Source organism: Salmo salar, chromosome ssa09 (genome assembly GCF_905237065.1).
Source record: "Salmo salar chromosome ssa09, Ssal_v3.1, whole genome shotgun sequence".
NCBI classification, from domain to species: domain Eukaryota; kingdom Metazoa; phylum Chordata; class Actinopteri; order Salmoniformes; family Salmonidae; genus Salmo; species Salmo salar.
Genome location: NC_059450.1, coordinates 140,602,634 through 140,608,951, shown reverse-complemented (window position 1 = coordinate 140,608,951; position 6,318 = coordinate 140,602,634).

Below are 6,318 nucleotides of genomic sequence, written 5' to 3'. Positions count from 1 at the left end.
TGTGTGTGTGTGTGTGTGTGTGTGTGTGTGTGTGTGTGTGTGTGTGTGTGTGTGTGTGTGTGTATTTGTGGGAACAGAGTTTGTGTAGTTGTGGGAACAGTGTGTGTTGTTGTGGGAACAGTGTGTGTGTGTGTGTCTGTGTGTGTGTGTGTGTGTGTGTGTGTGTGTGTGTGTGTGTGTGTGTGTGTGTGTGTGTGTGTGTGTGTGTGTGTTGTGCAGTTGTGGGAACAGTGTGTGTGTGTGTGTGTGTGTGTGTGTGTGTGTGTGTGTGTGTGTGTGTGTGTGTGTGTGTGTGTGTGTGTGTGTGTGCAGTTGTGGGAACAGTGTGTATGTGTGTGTGTGTGTGTGTGTGTGTGTGTGTGTGTGTGTGTGTGTGTGTGTGTGTGTGTGTGTGTGTGTGTGTGAGTGTGTGTTGTAGTTGTGGGAACAGTGTGTATTGCATTGTGGGAACAGTGTGTGTGTGTGTGTGTGTGTGTGTGTGTGTGTGTGTGTGTGTGACAGTTTGTTGGACAGTGTGTGTTGTTGTGGAACAGTGTGTGTGTGTGTGTGTGTGTGTGTGTGTGTTCGTTGTGTGTGTGTGTGTGTGTGTGTGTGTGTGTGTGTGTGTGTGTGTGTGTGTGTGTGTGTGTGTGTGTGTGTGTGTGAGTGTGTAGTTGTGGTTGTGAGAACAGTGTGTATGCAATTGTGGGAACAGTGTGTGTGTGTGTGTGTGTGTGTGTGTGTGTGTGTGTGTGTGTGTGTGTGTGTGTGTGTGTGTGTGTGTGAACAGAGTTTGTGTAGTTGTGGGAACAGTGTGTGTTGTTGTGGGAACAGTGTGTGTGTGTGTGTGTGTGTTTGTGTGTGTGCAGTTGTGGGAACAGTGTGTGTGTGTGTGTGTGTGTGTCTGTGTGTGTGTGTGTGTGTGTGTGTGTGTGTGTGTGTGTGTGTGTGTGTGTGTGTGTGTGTGTGTGTGTGTGTGTGCAGTTGTGGGAACAGTGTGTGTAGTTGTGGGAACAGTGTGTGTGTGTGTGTGTGTGTGTGTGTGTGTGTGTGTGTGTGTGTGTGTGTGTGTGTGTGTGTGTGTGTGTGTGTGTGTGTGTGTGTGTGGTTGTGGGAACAGTGTGTCTGTGTGTGTGTGGTTGTGGGAACAGGCTGTGTGTGTGTGTGTGTGTGTGTGTGTTGTTGTGGGAACAGTGTGTGTGTTTGTGTGTGTAGTTGTGGGAACAGTGTGCGTGTAGTTGTGGGATCAGTGTGTCTCTCTCTGTGTGTGTGTGTGTGAGTGTGTGTGTGTGGTTGTGGGAACAGTGTGTGTGTGGTTGTGGGAACAGTCTGTGTGTGTGTGTAGTTGTGGGAACAGGCTGTGTGTGTGTGTGTGGTTGTGGGAACAGTGTGTGTGTGTAGTTGTGGGAACAGTGTGTGTGTGTGTGTGTGTGTGTGTGTGTGTGTGTGTGTGTGTGTGTGTGTGTGTGTGTGTGTGTGACAGTGTGTGTGTGTGTGTGTGTAGTGTGTGTGTGTGTGTGTGTGTGTGTGTGTGTGTGTGTGTGTGTGTGTGTGTGTGTGTGTGTGTGTGTGTGTGTGTGAGAGTGTGTAGTTGTGGTTGTGAGAACAGTGTGTATGCAATTGTGGGAACAGTGTGTGTGTGTGTGTGTGTGTGTGTGTGTGTGTGTGTGTGTGTGTGTGTGTGTGTGTGTGTGTGTGTGTGTGTGTGAACAGAGTTTGTGTAGTTGTGGGAACAGTGTGTGTTGTTGTGGGAACAGTGTGTGTGTGTGTGTGTGTGTTTGTGTGTGTGCAGTTGTGGGAACAGTGTGTGTGTGTGTGTGTGTGTGTGTGTGTGTGTGTGAGTGTGTAGTTGTGGTTGTGAGAACAGTGTGTATGCAATTGTGGGAACAGTGTGTGTGTGTGTGTGTGTGTGTGTGTGTGTGTGTGTGTGTGTGTGTGTGTGTGTGTGTGTGTGTGTGTGTGTGTGTGTGTGTGTGTGTGTTTAACAGAGTTTGTGTAGTTGTGGGAACAGTGTGTGTTGTTGTGGGAACAGTGTGTGTGTGTGTGTGTGTGTTTGTGTGTGTGCAGTTGTGGGAACAGTGTGTGTGTGTGTGTCTGTGTGTGTGTGTGTGTGTGTGTGTGTGTGTGTGTGTGTGTGTGTGTGTGTGTGTGTGTGTGTGTGTTATGCAGTTGTGGGAACAGTGTGTGTAGTTGTGGGAACAGTGTGTGTGTGTGTGTGTGTGTGTGTGTGTGTGTGTGTGTGTGTGTGTGTGTGTGTGTGTGTGTGTGTGTGTGTGTATGTGTGTGTGTGGTTGTGGGAACAGTGTGTCTGTGTGTGTGTGGTTGTGGGAACAGGCTGTGTGTGTGTGTGTGTGTGTGTGTGTGTTGTTGTGGGAACAGTGTGTGTGTTTGTGTGTGTAGTTGTGGGAACAGTGTGCGTGTAGTTGTGGGAACAGTGTGTCTCTCTCTGTGTGTGTGTGTGTGTGTGTGTGTGTGTGTGTGGTTGTGGGAACAGTGTGTGTGTGGTTGTGGGAACAGTCTGTGTGTGTGTGTAGTTGTGGGAACAGGCTGTGTGTGTGTGTGTGGTTGTGGGAACAGTGTGTGTGTGTAGTTGTGGGAACAGTGTGTGTGTGTGTGTGTGTGTGTGTGTGTGTGTGTGTGTGTGTGTGTGTGTGTGTGTGTGTGTGTGTGTGTGTGTGGGAACAGTGTGTGTGTGTGTGTGTGTGTGTGTGTGTGTGTGTGTGTGTGTGTGTGTGTGTGTGTGTGTGTGTGTGTGTGTGTGGTTGTGGGAACAGTGTGTGTGTGTGTGTGTGTGTGTGTGTGTGTGTGTGTGTGTGTGTGTGTAGTTGTGGGAACAGTGTGTGTGTGTGTGTGTGTGTGTGTGTGTGTGTGTGTGTGTGTGTGTGTGTGTGTGTGTGTGTGTGTGTGTGTGTGTGTGTGTGTGTGTGTGTGTGTGTGTGTGTGTGCGGTTGTGGGAACAGTGTGTGTGTAGTTGTAGGAACAGTTTGTATGTCCCTCTGTTCCTGTTTTGTTCTAATTGGCTGGGCTTGTCTTCAGGGAATCTGATAGTTATCGCTGGTGGCCATTTCATGTTTCTTATCCTTTCCACTTCCTGGAGCTGAGCTTACTGTAGATAGGAACACAAACCCACTGGACAGCATTTTACAACCCTATTACTGTTCACTGGGTTCATTGTATTGTTCACTTGAATCAGCCTGTTTCCAATGAGGACAATTCAATTATAGGCCTATCTGATTATTTTACTTAGATAGAAATGCATTTCATTTTGTGATCTAAAAGGTAATAATCATGGGGGGTGGACTGAGGGGGATCTGTGTGAACAGCCGGAGGAGGAAGAGGAGGAAGAAGAGGAGGAGGAAGAGGATACGGTGGAGGAGAGGACAGGAGATGGATAGAAAAGAGAAACAGAGGAGGTTGAAATCTCTCCGTCGTTCACATTACTCAGCGGTGAAATATGCGTTAGCTGGCGAAAGAGAGAGCTAATGAAGCACGTCTCTGTCCGTGCCAACACTCAGGCTTTTAGTGCAGGCAAAATCACATTCAATTACTCCCTCGCTTTTCTTCTCTGTCTCTCTTTTCTTTCTATTTTAATAGCATCCATACAGCCATGATATAAACTTTGTCCATGATGAGAGACGCCTGGGCTGGATCCTGTAGCTGGATCCTTCTGGCTCCGAGCAGTGAACTTCTCTAAATTCACTATTTCCTTCTTTTGTTCTGGGCTGCTGATTCATAGTGGTTCTACTTAATGCAGGATGCACACACACACGCACACAGACACACACGCGCACACACACTTTACATTTTAGTCATTTAGCAGACGCTCTTATCCAGAGCAACTTACAGTAGTGAATGCATACATTTCATACATTTTTTTTCTGTGCTGGCCCCCCGTGGGAATCAAACCCACAACCCTGGTGTTGCAAACACCATGCTCTACCAACTGAGCTACAGGGAAGGCCATACACACGCATGCACACACGCACGCACGCACGCACGCACGCACGCACGCACACACACACACACACACACACACACACACACACACACACACACACACACACACACACACACACACACACACACACACACACACACACACACACACACACACACACACACACACACACACACACTCTATCTCCTATTGTTTCAGTGTATCACCCTACCTCATATCCAGACAGATGTTGATAACAACAGCACTATTTTGGGACAGCTGTCGGAAACAGTCGTTTTTTGTTTCGTATACGCCCGCTATCATGCTGACATAGGGAACATATATTTTCTTTATAGGGAGTTAGCTGTACATTCCTTCTTTAGCTCCAGATCAGATACGACCTCATCAGAATCTCTGAAACCTCTGAAGACTAGTTAGGGTTGGTGTCATTTCCGTTTCAGAAAAATGGAATTGAACCCAAACCTGGTCATTACAAGAGACAGTTATCCTTCACTAGTTTGGTCACTTCACAGACTTGCTCAAGATGTGTTCCTTTTAATCCCTCCTTTCCACAATGGACTCTCTCTGGAGTTCAATTACATGTTATCTGTCTCTGTCTGAATGCTCTGATATCACAATGGACTCTCTCTGGAGTTCAATTACATGTTATCTGTCTCTGTCTGAATGCTCTGATATCACAATGGACTCTCTCTGGAGTTCAATTACATGTTATCTGTCTCTGTCTGAATGCTCTGATATCACAATGGACTCTCTCTGGAGTTCAATTACATGTTATCTGTCTCTGTCTGAATGCTCTGATATCACAATGGACTCTCTCTGGAGTTCAATTACATGTTATCTGTCTCTGTCTGAATGCTCTGATATCGTGATGGCACAGACAGCTAGTGACTACTGAGAAAATAGACAGGAGTTACCATGTAGAAGGAGACTATAGACTACATTTCTGTGGAGAAGGAGACTTTGATTGAGTCATAGGTCAGGGGTCAACAGGGTGTAAAAGAGACAGAACCAAAGTGGAAAATCCATGAGCCGTTATTGTGGCTGGAGTGGTCCACTGACTTCATTGGGGACAGTTCTAACAAAATGAAGCTTGAGTTTCTTGGTGGAAAAGCAAAGACTTTTACTGTAACCTACACTTCTGGCCAGCAACATCATCAGATAAATCCATGTAGAGCTCTGTACTGGCTAGCATGTATCTACATGCTATTATTGTCAATTCATCATATGAACTCACATTCCCAGTATAAATATTTGCCTTGATGAGGAGCTGAATTATGACATGAGAAGTCTTGATTTCCATTAGAGGGGTAAGCTGGCCCTGGCCCGTATACACTGAGCTTGGACGGTTTTGTTGGAAGGAGGGCCAGTCCAAATGCTTGGCAAGTACTGATTACTGGAGTTGGCCTGGGACCCAGATACTGAGTGTCCTGTAGGGAAGTCTGGTTCTTGAGAACGCTAGCAAGTTAAATGACATCAGGGAACACCGCCCAGCCCAGGTTGTGTGTGTGTGTGTGTGTGTGTGTGTTGTAAAGAACGCAATAGAAAGAGTGTGTATTGTGTGTGTGGTTAGTGTGTCATGTCAGACTCAGAGTACTGCGGTCAATGTTCTACTGTTTAGTGTATATCAGTATGTTACTGAGTATGACTGTGTCTGTACTGTATGTGTCTGGCCTCGCCCTGCCTCGACACTTTGTTCCCCTCACCCTGCCTGGCTTTTAACGATCGGAACGGAACACTTAAAAAGGAATATGAGAGCAATTACCATGAACAAAATATCATAATAATCGTTTATGGCTTCGTTTGACTTCACAGTTTTTAAATGGCTCTTGGGTTTTACAGTGACATTTTGTCAGTTCTCCGACAGCCATCTTTCCGTCTCTCTCTGTTCTGGTCTACCTCGGTTGACTTTTACAACTACTACTGGTTCTTATGCTGTGGTGTTTGTAAGATGGAAGGGCCTTCGCTAAGCACTATCTGTCTTGATATAAAGCAGATGCACCGCCAGCAAAAAGAAAGACAGTGAGAGAACGAGAGAAAAAGAGAGAGAAAATGAAAAAGGGAGACAGAGCAGCGTTCTTCCTCCATCCCTCCCCTCGACTTCCACTCCTCCAACTCCTAGTCTAAAAGACCTTGGGGATTGCCAGGGATGTTTTTTCAGGGAAAAGACAGGATCGATAGCACTTGTAATCGTCCTCTCCACGTTGACATTTTTCTGCTTCTCCTCAGGGGCTGCTTAAGCATTGGATGAATAACGCTGTCACTGCACATTCTTCCCCCCGTCCCGACTCTGGGCCTGGCAGCCTCCTTCACGACCTACCATCATCCAGACCCGCCATTGGCCCAACACACTGGACGGGTGACTGATGGAGCCTCATGATTGG